Here is a 13,402-nt window from a genome sequence, read left to right as displayed (position 1 = left end):
TTTAAAAGTATAACTTCCCTGGAGTCAGCCAATCCCGCCATAGTTCCCATTCTCCTCTCCTGTCAAGCAACCAATCAGCAAATGTGCCAAATTTAAAAAACAACCCTATAAGCAGGAGTCATAGAAAGGGTCTTTTCCTATTGTTGAAAGTACAGGAGCTCTCAGTTCTGTCCTTCTTTGCATCTGGCCACCCTTTCCTCCACAGAAGGGACTATGCACACTGGTCTAGGGTCTCGTCTGAGAACATTGCTCAGGAATGGAGTTGGCACAAGTACTCCTATTTACTTTAAAACTTTGTTTCTGGTGGATGTTCTTTGAGCTGTGTGAACCGCCAGAACTGTGTTATAGCTCCCTTCTTCCACATGCTTGCCCTCTAGTGGCTATTCTGGAAAACAGCTCAGCCAATTAGTAACCGTTCTGGCCATACAAAGCCCTAAGCAGAGTGTTATGCTGTGATTCTAGCAGAGCTCAGTTGGCAATACCAACCTGTCTCCATGGAGTGCCACATGTGGCTTGCAAGCTCCCAGGATGATCCCAAGCACATCCAAGTGGCTTCTGAGCAACTTCTGTTCTTTGAACTAGCCGCAAAAGCTCACCTCGAAGTGGGAAGCAGTGGAGGCAAAGCCAGATCCCAGAGTGAATAGAAAATGCAGGCTGAGTTGCCCCTGCTGAGATAAGTATTTAAACTAGTGTTACATTTCTGTCTGCTAAACAGAGCAACATTAGCACTAAACAGAATCCAGACTTAATGATCATTGCTTGTACATCCTTACTTGGCAAAAAGGCGGGGGGGGGGGGGGAGGAAGGGATGCTTCCCGTTATTGATTCCAGCTGTCTGGCATTTAATTAGCAAATCAGATGACTCCATAAGCAACAGGGCTCTTTTGGATGGGATCAGTGTAGGTGAGACAAGCGCTACTGAGCGATGCAGGGTGGAGAGTGAGGGGCGTTTTGGCTTAAATCATGCATGTGTCGTTTTAGTAGAGCTGTTTCCAGGCTGTCTGAATTTCATACAATGATAGTTTTCCAGCCAGGTCCTCAGGTGGACCAGTCAGGTCCTCACTCCATTTATTTCTAGGTGGTTGGGATGAATTAACACAAACTCATTACTTGTTTGATTTCCACTGACTCTGCTTATTGCTCCCAAGCCTCTTAATTACCATGACACATTATGCCATTTTGCTCCCAACTTGGCCCATTTCTTCCTTGGTGGTTCCCTTAGAGGCACCCTCTCCTTTGAATCAAGAAGCACTTCTCTGGTCAGTTTCACCTTCTTTGTTTTTTACCTTGACACAGAGATAAAATACATTGGAAAAAATCAGATGCCTGGAGAAAAATATCCTGTCCCTTGAATAGATTAAAGAGATGCTCTTTACCAGGTGATGCTATTTACCTCCATGCTATGAAAAGCTTCACCTGCTCATTTACACACATCAAGCTTCTGTTAATGGAACGGGACATTTTTCTTCAGGCCAGATTATTACATTGTGCTCAACTCTGAATAGTTCACAGTGGCACCGGCTGTTTTTAGGACTTTAGTGAGAGCAAGACCAACAAGGCCTGCCTGGGTCTGGCAGACTCTGACCAGCAGAAGACACTTGTGTAGCCTCTCACAGGCCTCAGACTGAGAAGGAAGATTTCTCTCACCCTGGTTTTTCCCTTTTCTCCTGACCCTGTTCCTCTCAACCTCAGAAACCAGAGTGTTTTCCCTGACATCATTCCCTTTGCCTTATGAAGAGCCTGGCTCCGCCCCTCTCGCACTCCCGTGGGAACGGAGCAATTCCTGTGGGCATCTGTTGCAACCCCACTTCCCAGCAGCTGGAACACATCTCCTTGTTTCCCTACCCCTGGCTCAAGGCTGCATCCCAGCAGCTCAATGGGCATTGGGCCGTTAAAGGGCCAGCCCCTATCGAGCAGCAGAGCAGCCACTTGGCCTTAAAAGTACCACTTCTGCTGCTGCTGGGGCTCGTGGACACTGAGGGTCAGCGTTTCTCAACCTTTTTACCCTTGTGGAACCCTTGGAATAATATTCATGTCTCAGGGAACCCCAACATTCCAAATCTAACACTGGTTGGTAATAGAATATGCTTCATTAAAATGTTTCATTAAATGCTTATATATCTGCTTCGTGGACTGCAGAATCAGTTCAGTTCAGTTTTATTGCATACGGCCAAAGGCCATTACAAAAAATAAAGCACTATACATCCAGATGACAATAATTAATAAAAATTACATTTTAGTAGCAAATTAAAAGCTTTAGGAGTCTGCTTCTCTAACGCTCTGGATCGTATCAAAGTACAGCACATAAAACATTATTAGATGTTTTTTGTTTTTGTTTTTTATAATTTTTTTTATTGATTTTTATAATAAATCCAAAAAAATACATAATAGTAAAAAGAAAATAATAATAATAATAATAAAAAAACAAACATACATAGAGCGTACAATTCTGTTATTACACTGTTAATTTGTTATACATATAAGAATATATATATTACGCCCTACTTCAAAAATCCACCACCCACCACAGTGCCCATCACCAATGGACTTCCGATGGGGTGTAGTGACAATTAAAAAAAATCACATTATTATACATTGATTAAAATCACATTATACTATAATTCGTTAACTATATTTTTAAAATCCGTTTTTGCCGATTTATCCCAGTATGCAGCGGCCTTTGACCACATAATTTTGAATTCCTCCATATCTTTACCATGTAAAGATGCTGTAATTTTGGCCATCCGCATATACAACCATAATTTTTCTCTCCATTCTCTAATTGAAGGTTTAATCGTTTGCTTCCATTTTTTTGCAATTATAATTCTAGCTGCTGCAAAACTATATTGACATATGACTCTATCACCTTTATCCAATTCTCTATTTGGAATGCCCAATAAACAAAAAGCGGGATCTCGCTTGATTTTTACTTTAATAAGATTATTAGTTTCATTCATAACTAATTGCCAAAATCTCCTAATTTTTTTACAAAACCACCAACTATGCATAAACGTTCCTATATCAGTACCACATTTCCAACATAACGCTTTATCATCTTTTTTCATTTTACTTAATAAAACCGGGGTTATATACCATCTATAAAACATTTTATATAAATTTTCTCTTATTTCATTCGAAATAGTAAACCTAAATTCATTTTTCCAAAGCTTTCCCCAAATTTCCAAATCAATATTATATCCTAAATCTCTCATCCATTTCTACATGACTGGTTTAATCCTTTCTTGTTCTAAGTTCAATTCTATAAGTACTTTATAAATCCTACCAATCAATCCTTTATTACCTTTCAATAATACTATCTCAAAGTTAGACTTAGTATGATTAAATCCCAATCTGTTATCTTTAATAAAAACATCATTTAGTTTATAGTACATAAACCAATCTTTTAGTTGAAGTTCTTCTCGCGTTTTCAATATCCATGTCCCCTCTCTATAGTCTATCAGTTCTCTATAGATATCACAATCCAAATTTAGATGTGCACCTCTTCGCATAAAAGCTTCTATAGGATTTATCCAACCGGGAGTTTTACTTTCTAGAGCATCTTTATATTTATTCCATACTTGTAATAAGTTTTTGCTGATAATATTAGAGTTAAATTCCTTATTCACTTTCTGTTTCCCATACCATAAATAAGCATGCCACCCGAATCGTAGTTTATATCCTTCTAATTCTAATAACTTAGGATTCTCCAAGAGAATCCAATCTTTAATCCAGGTGAAACATGCCGCTTGGTAATACATTTTTAAATCCAGTAATCCCAATCCTCCCGTCTCCCTTAATTCTATTAAATTATTATATGCAATCCTATGTCTCTCTTTACCCCAAAGGAATCTCAAAATATCTTTTTTCCATTCCTCAAATGTCTGTACCCCTGTCACTATTGGTAAATTTTGAAACAGAAATAACATCTTAGGCAATAACATCATTTTAATTACTGATATTCTTCCCCAAAGTGATAAAGGAACCTTTTCCCAGCTTATCAGATCTTTTTTTATTTGTTGCCATTGTTTCACAAAATTGTCCTGGAATAAGTTAAGATTATTATTCGATAACCATATACCTAAATATTTGACTTTATGTTCAATATTGAGTCCCGACTTTTTGATCAATGTTTGTTGCTGTGAAAGAGTCATATTTTTAACCAAAATTTTTGTTTTGGCCTTATTAATTTTAAAACCTGAAATCTTTCCATAAACCTCCAATATTTTATTCCATCTGTCAAACTATTCAATCGGATCAATCAAAAAACATACTAAATCATCCGCATAAGCTTTAAGTTTATAATGATTTCTCCCTATTCTTACCCCTACTACATCATTAGATTTTCTAAGATTATTCAGTAAGACCTCTAATACTATAATAAAAAGTAAAGGGGAAAGAGGACAACCCTGTCTCGTTCCCCTTTGAATTTCGATCTTTGGTGATAGAGACCCATTCACAATCAAGTTAGCTGTTTGATGTGTATATATACTTTTTATGGCAGTTTTAAAACTATCACCAAAACCCATGTATTCTAATACCTTAATCATAAACTGCCAATTAACATTATCAAAGGCTTTTTCGGCATCCAAAAATATAAAAGCTATTGGTGTTGTATCTTGTTCCGCATATTCTAAAAGATCAATTACCACCCTAACATTTTGACTCATCAGTCTTCCTGGTAGAAATCCAGCTTGATCATCATGTATTAATTGATTCAATACTCCTTTTAGTCTCGTAGCTAAAATTGCTACAAATAATTTGTAGTCAGTATTTAGCAATGAAATCGGTCTGTAGTTTTTAACTTCCAGTATGTCAGAATTCACCTTTGGTATTATAGCTATATTTGCCTGCTTCCAGGTCTGAGGGATAATACCTTTTGTCATCCCTAAATTCATAACTTGCAAATGATAGGGGATTAATTGCTCTCTAAATATTTTATAATAATATGCTGTAAAGCCATCTGGTCCAGGAGATTTATTCAACTTACTTTTTTTTATAGCCTGCTCCAATTCATCCTTGGTTATTGGAGAATCTAAAAATTCTTTATTTTCTTGTGTTATTTTTCGCCAATCCCATTTAGCAAGATAAACTTCCATTTCTACCTCTGAAACTAACTTTTTTATATATAAATCTGTATAAAATTTCACAAATGTATCTACTATCTCCTCTTTAACTCTTGTTATCTTGCCCTCCCTTCTTATTTGAGTTATTGGTAATTTTTTATCTTTCTGTTTAATTTGCCAAGCTAACATTTTACCTGGTTTATTAGCATGTTCAAAAAATCTTTGTTTAGTATACATAACTTTTCGTTCAATTTCTTCAGCAAGTAAAAATTCATATTGATGTTGGCAATTTCTAATCTTATTTTGTTGTTCTAGTTTAGCCCCTTTGTCTTGCAGTCTACTTAAATATCTCTCCGCCTGCTTTATTTCATCTAATATGCATTTTTTCTTAGTCTCCCTATCCCTATAATATCTTGTGTTTTGTTGAATTAGAAATCCCCTAATTACTGCTTTGCCAGCGTCCCAAACTATGTCTTCACTGGTACCTTTATCCATATTTTCTTTAAAATAATTTAATATTTCAGTTTTCAATTTGTCTACAATTTTTTTATTATTTAATAGAAAGTCATTAATTCTCCAGGGTTTATAACCTCTATTTCCCATTTCAATTTTAACTGATACCGCATTGTGGTCTGACAGCACCCTAGGTAAAATCTCACAATTTTCTAAATTCTGTACCAGACCCTCTGACATCCATATCATATCTATCCTGGAACACGTGAGATGTCTCTGTGAAAAAAAAGTATATTGCTTCATATTACCATGTGTCAACCTCCAGACATCAAACATATCCCACTGATCTGTAAGAACATCAAAAATCCCTGGTAACTTTCCTTCATTGCTAGCTTTTTTCTTTTTCCCAGATCTATCAACTTTAGGTACCTTAACTCCATTAAAGTCCCCCATCCATATCATTTTTTCTGTAGCATATTCAGCTAATAATAATGCTAAGTTCTCATAAAATACCTTTTGATTTGTATTAGGTGCATATATTCCCACAAGCAATACCTTTTGGAAACCAATTGTTACCTCCAACAGCAAAACTCTTCCCTCTATATCTTGAAAAATAACTTTTGGTTGTAATAAAGCAGGTATATACATAGCTATTCCATTAGTCTTTTTACTACTATTACAAGCCGTAAATAAAGTACCCAACCTAGCATGTTCCAGCCTGAAAACATCCTTAGGGAGTATATGCGTTTCCTGTAAGCAGATAATGTTAGCATTAGATTTTCTTAAATGATGAAAAATTTTCCTCCTTTTGTTGGGAGAGTTCATTCCATTAACATTCCAAGATATGACCTGTAACATATCAAATTTTCAGTTAAATTCCATTAAATCCACAGTAAGTACATTCTTAACTCCTGTTGCTGCAACCCCCCTCTACCCCCCATATCCATTCAATCTTCAGTCTTCAGGTTCCTCATTTGGAGAGTCCTCTGATGAAACTACTGGCAAATCTCCACCACCAGAAGCTTCAGATGCCTTTTCTTCTTCTGTAGACTCTCTAGTTGGAACTTGTTTAGCTGGCTTGAGAGGCTTAACCAGTTCTGCATCATATCTTCTTAAAAACTGGTCTGCCTTATCCACTTCCGTGAACTTGAACCTTTTCGCCTTAAAGATAAAAGAGACCCCCTGCGGGTATTCCCATCTGTATTGGATTCCACTGAGTCTTAAACGCTGGGCAATCTCCATAAAATCCTTCCTCTTCCTCAGCAATCTTGCAGGTATTTCTTTCATCAGCCTCAGTGACTCATCTCCAACTTTCAATGGTGTTTTGTAGTGAGTATTAAGTATTAAGTCTCTGTGGCTTCTAGAAAAAAGTTGAACCAGGCAGTCCCTCGGTACTTTATTCCTGGTTGCATATGCTGAATTTATTCTGTAGGCTGTCACAATCATCCCTGCAATCACCTCTTCAGATTCTTGCAAAAAGTCTGCCAAGAGAACCATCAGATATCTTCGCAAGTCCCGATCCTCAGTTTTCTCTCGCAGTCCACGAATACGTAGGGAAGATTCTTTTATCTTGAGCTCCATCATTGCCATCTGATCATTTTGGGTCTCTTGTCTGTCAGCTACAGATGTTATTGACATCTCCAGGGTATCCACCTTCTTCTTAGTTTCTTTGGTTTCTTGTGAATTTTTTTTTAGCTTGGTTTCAACCCTGTCTTGCCTGACAGCCAAAGATGAAATAGTGTCCTGCAAGGAAGCTATTGCAGCTGAATTCTGAGCTATAGTAGCTGTATTCTGAGATAGCTCCTGTTTCATTTCTGTCACGTCCTGGTGAGTCTTAGTTAAGAGTTCAAAAACAGAAGTCAGAGTCACTTCAGGTTTAGTTTCTGGTTTGGTTTTTAAAGGCATCTTAGCAGCAATAGATGTTGTTGCTATTGGAGAAGTTATCTGTTTGGTTGTTTGAGCTATCTGGGTCACAGAGGATCGTCTGATAGGAGGCTGTACCACCAACTTTGTATCCTTTAAAATGTCCTTAGTGTGTTTCTCTTTCTCACCCATTGGTGAGCCAAAAAGACTGAAGTTAGAAAGTTATAATCCAAGGGAAAATAGGGGGGGGGGGCAAAAAATTTCTTTTATATCATTTCATTCAGGTAAAACATATGGAGAGAACAATCACTGCGAGCAATAGGAGAAAATTCTATGCCATATCACTTAATTGTCCTCTTTTTTTGTTTCTGAGTGCTCTTGGCTTTAAAGAGAAAACTTTTTGAGTGCGTCACTCAACTGGCAAAAAGCCAAAAATCACAAAACCAGAGCGTAACTGAATTATAGATGGTTCAAAAATTGTCCTTCACAAAAGAAAAATTGCCACACACCCCAAATTAGTGATTTTAAAGTCCAAACAGAGAATCTTTATTTATAATTCAAAAGAAAACAAAATCGGGTCCCACCTCGCTCTCTCCTGCCGTCTTCTTTAAGATGGCGCCGGCTCTTCGGTGGAATCCGCCAGAGCGACCGCCGCCGATTTCTCGGCGGTTATCGCTCCCATGGCAAAACCACCACCGGCACCCAGGGCTGCATCCCCTCTTGCCCCGAGGGGTGCCGCTTGCCGGCTCTTCCCAGGGCTGTTTTTCGCCCGTCAGCAGCGAACGGCAGGAGCGCGGCAGCTCCGCGCTTGTAACGGGGGGGTCACCCGACCCGGAATTGAAAACATTATTAGATGTTTAACATTCAGAGTTATCTTGGGTTTAACTAACATGAAATAAATGAGAAAGCCACTCAAGACAAAAAATCGACGCTGTAAAGTAAGGGAAACTAAAAAAATATGATCTCAAGCCCATTAAGGTTTTTAATCCCGGGCAATGAAAGACTGCCAGATAGAGTTCACAACTGTAATTAGGAAAACCCACTTCCGGAACTTCCGGTGGAGTTTGGCGAGCCAAAGGGAGCATCTTACGAGAGCTCCCGTGCATCCACACACACCCCAGCGTGGTGGCATGCCTCAGGGCCAGGAGAGAATACCCTAGGGACTCTCCCCCTCCTTAGAGGGCCAAGTGAACAAGTGACTGTGTAATTGAGAAAACCCACTTCCCACCAGCCAATTGTAAATGAAATGACTCAACTCTATTCAGAATTAATGGGTTGGGTCAGCCTGGCACATAATAGTCTGCAGAATCAAAAAACAAACAGCTAATTTGCAAACTGCAACTCTCTTCCTGAACTATTTCATGTATTCAGCGATGTTAACATTGTTAGTTTAAAAATAGAGAATGTTTGAAAGTGCATGTGTGAAATGTGTGATTTTGCACACATGAAGTGCTGGAAACCTCTCCATGTAAGCAAAGCCTCCCCCCCTACCCAGTATTGTGAGCTATGGGGAAGCAACCCTGAAACAGCAGAGATGGTTGGACCCTGATGAGCTGGCTGGGGCCAACAAAGATATCAAGAAGGAACATCTGATAATGAGCAAGAACTGGGTGCACCCACATTTTGGAGAACAAGGGGGGAAAGATTAAAGAGTGAAGAAAGAGCAAAGAAGGCTAGAGTAATATTGCCCACTCTAGGGTGGTAAATTCCTGTAGATCTGGGGGTGGAGCCTGGGAAGGGCAGGGTTTGGGGAGTGAACAGACCTCAGCAGGATATGCCTTAGATCCCACCTCCAAAGCAACCATTTTCTCCAGGTGGCTTAACTCGCTATAAGGGCAAAAGGGGTGCAAAAGGAGTTAGGAAGCTGCCTAAAGGCAGCTCTGCCCCCGGGTCCACCTTGTGAATGCCTCCCAGGATGCCAGCGCAGGGAAATACTCTGGGAGAATTCCTAAGGGAGGCCACACTGGCACTCGAGCCCCGTGTAGCAGTGTGGCATCCCCGGGCTGGTGTGAATACCCCACGTGCCAGTGTAAGTGCCCCTTATCCTGGGTTAAATGGGTACTTACACCACCAGGGCAGAGTCATGCCAGCTCCTAAGGAGCTTCGCCACCCCTGCCACCCCCCGCAGGATTGCAGCCTTAGTCACACAATCATTTTTTCCTCACATTTATTGTTTTCATATGTCGTGATGGTAGCGCCAGGAGGGCCTGTTTGAAAGCCCCTTTTCTGATTTGAAAACACTGTCTATCCAAAGACTTGTTGTTGGAATAAATATACTTAGGTAGGGCTTCACAAACTATGATATTATTATGGGTTTGGAGAGAAAAACCAGGACAAAATTTCAGGATCCCAAGTGTTATCAACACGCCCTTCCAGAAGTCCTAAAAGAAAAAGGAGAAAAGAGGAAATGTTTCCTAAGGAAAGAATCCTCAATGATTGGGTCTGGGAGCAGAATGATGGGGTAAAATTCTGAGCTGTCTCATGTCAGATGACAGATATGTCAGTCACCATTATCCAGAATTAACGATGTTGCTGGTCACCCCAATTCATCTTCACTTTATGAAAGAAGGGTTTTACGTCAGACTCGAATGTTCCAGCTTAGGCTGAGCCTTTCCTCCTCCTACATACACAAACCTGCGTTTGCTGTTTCATTGCTGAGACCACTTGTACGATCCAGAGCTAATAAAATGTTGGCAGTGCAAGACCGACTACCTTGTTGGATTTGTTGCTGGTCCATGCCAATATAAACTGTGAATTGTACACTAAGAGTATAGGGATATAGATTTGGATTTCTAACATTTTACAAAGGTGATTCATGCTACATTCACTATCAACGGATTGTGATCTCCTGACTAGGCTCTCTTGAGTTTGACCTGAAGCAAGAAGTTTCTAGTTTGGGTTTCCAAAAGACTTGCAGGGTGCTTTGAAGTTTCCTGTAACAACAGGAGGTCTATTTTTTGTGTATTTAAAGTCTCCTTTAAATTGGAGACACAATGAATGAGATTATCTTGTTGCTTCCAGGCACACTGTAATGTTCCTAAATTGCTACTGTTAGAGATTTGCCATTAATCTTTTGAATGGTGTTTTGTTTTAAATATTTATTTGGTCAACATGGGAGATACAAATCTTATTATCTAATCAAGAGAATTTGCTAATCACTGTACCGAGCTGATTCTTTCCAGTAAACTCTTTGTGTTACTTTAATATATAATCTGAAAGTGTGATTTTTGTGATATATATATCACAATATATATGACGTCTGAGTAAATAAAACAAGTTTATTTGTACTATCAAGCGCCTCTTTGTCTGTGAACACTTCATAAAGAGAAAAGCCTATGGATTCATGAGGCAGCCCAAAGAACTCAAGATCTTAAGCCCCTAGATGTCTTCTCATGCAGCACTATCAATCAGTATGAGCAGCAATTTTGCAAGGGGCTGGGCACAGTATAGAAGAAGGCACTTCTCCATGAGCATTTCTCTTATGTGCAATGTGGCCTTTTATACTACTAGGAGATATTCATTTCCAGTCTTTAGGCCTGGAATATAATTGTCCCAGCAGTCTTTTCAACTTCAACATCATGGTTCTGATTCTTAAAATCCCACCACTTGGTACCCACTGAGCAAGTGTTTCTGCAATAGAGGTAGAAAACTGACACAACTAGTTACTGTAAGGGAGACCCCCTTGAGGCACACAGTTCTTCCAGAACTCACTAAAAATATCCCTTCTGTGCACTGCATGCATGCAAAGGTCAAACAATGTTTAGGCAAGGGATGTGTTGTTCTGTTTTCTGTGAATGCCAATGCAAAACCATGGGATGACTGCATTTTGAGTAGTTCAAGCAATCCTAGCAGTTGCCTCAGACTTCCCCCCCTCCCCCCATAACTGCTACACCACTGGGATGCATTTCCTTCAGAATTTGGAAAGGGGGCAGAAAGACCATTTGAGGCAGTTTAAATTTTGGTAGAAGTAGACAGCTGGGAGCCAAGCTAGAATAATCTAAAACTAGGATACAGGTCTGAAAGGAGGGATTCATGCAACTAAACGATGCAGGACTAGTGGCTGTATTAGGAATCCACTTCCTTCCAATGTACTTGGCTTGTATATTTGTAAATTAATATGAACAGACTCAAAAAAATTCCAGTTCTCTTTAATTACAAGGACCAGACCTTGTAAACAGACCCCATTTGAAGCTTCCTGCCATTCAGGAAAGAGAGATTAATTACTTCACTTTTTCCCACTGAGGCAGACATCTGGGTAAACTCTTCTGTTATTTCTTCAGCTATAAGAATCACATGAGCATACCCAGGACTAAATACAATGCAAAAAGATAACCAAGATTTTGATAGTATACTGGCAGTGCATTTTAGTATAAGCCATTGAAACAATGGGCTCGATTACTCTGTTTAGGAATGCACCATAAATGTACTTCAAATTCTACCAATATTTCCCCCCAAAAGTAGTTTGATGCTCTGATAGATACTATTCAGAAGAGGCACTGATTGCAACTATGAAGCAGCTTCTTTCATAGGAGAGAGAATAACTAACACTTTCCTAACAAAGTTGCTGCTTTTAAAATAAAGGAAAGCTTTAATTCACATACTTTTAGAGCCCAAGTGCACAATCCAGCCAAAGAGAAGCATGTTTAAGTCCCACTTGTTTAATTAAATATTATTTGCACTTGATTAATTATTCCACTGAAATCAATGGGACTTAAGAATAACTTAATATGTAAGAAGACCCCACTGGATCAGAGTACAGTTCCACCTAGTACAGAATCCTTTTCCTCACAATAGCCAGCCAGATGTCCCCAGGAAGTCCATAAGCAGGGCAAGAAGCAGTAGAGCTTCCCTGCTGCTGACTGCTCCCTGACAACCCCTGTTGAGTGGAATATTTTCCCTCACAAGGAGCTTCCATAGAGCCATAATAGCTAATAGCAGCTGCTAGAACTATCCACATTTTTTTTCTAATCCCCCTTTAAAGCTGCCTAAATTGATGGTCAACTGGACCTGTGTAGCCCAGTCTAGCCCAATCTTGTCCATTTTTCAAAGCTAAGCAGAATCATCAGCCTTGGTTTGTACTTGGATGGGGGGAAGCCCAAGGCTGCTACCCCTGCAAAATGGCAAACCACCTCTGAATGTGTCTTGCCTAGAAAACCATACAGGGTTGCCAAAGGTCAGCTGCAACTTGAAGGCAACGCACAAACTAGTGGCCACCAACATATCTTGTTGCAGCAAAGCACTACATCTTGTCTTTTAATTTTGCCCAGAGCACGCCCAAACTTTGAAATAGGAAATTTCAGCTGCAGAAACCAAAACCATTTGCACTGTTGTTGCTCTAATGCTTGAAAAATAAATTAAATATACTTGCCAGGCCACCTACCCAGGCTGGTGCTGGCTTCAAATACTTTACATCGGTGGTTCTCAACCTGTAGGTTGGGACCCAAAAGGGAGTTGCAGCTTTTTCATGGATGGGCTGTGAGGCCAGGAGAGAGGAAGTGGAGAAGGGTGTGCTGGGAGTGGAGGCATCTGTACAATGCGCAAAAGGTCTATGAAGTACAGCCTGTTGCTCAGAAATGTTACATTTTTATAAATAGTGAATGTGGAAAAATATAATATAGTTCATTGATAACCGGTGTGAGATTCCTGCATTTTGGGAGCGGGGGAAATAGCGTGCTGTGTAAGTGGGCCCCAAACAGGAGCAGTGGCTCTCAAGTGGTACAACAGGATTAGAAATGGGCCCCACTTGGAAAAGTCTGAGAACCACTAGTTCGTATGGTGTGTGCTGTTCAGCACTTCTTATGTCTTATTTTATATTTGTTGTTGTTAGAAAAGAAGAGAGTCATCTCAAATCTTACTAAAGTGGGATTCTGATGTCCTAAGCATCTTTCTGAAAGGACTGCCAGTTCATTGTTTAGGAATGTCACAGGGCAAGTCTGATTATAGGGCAGTTTGAAGAATGACAGGTTTGAGCATTGTATTTAGAGAGAAAGCATGGTGTCGTGGTTAGGAGCGGTGGTTTGGAG

Source organism: Euleptes europaea, chromosome 1 (assembly GCF_029931775.1).
Source record: "Euleptes europaea isolate rEulEur1 chromosome 1, rEulEur1.hap1, whole genome shotgun sequence".
NCBI classification, from domain to species: domain Eukaryota; kingdom Metazoa; phylum Chordata; class Lepidosauria; order Squamata; family Sphaerodactylidae; genus Euleptes; species Euleptes europaea.
This window is presented reverse-complemented; position numbering follows the sequence as displayed.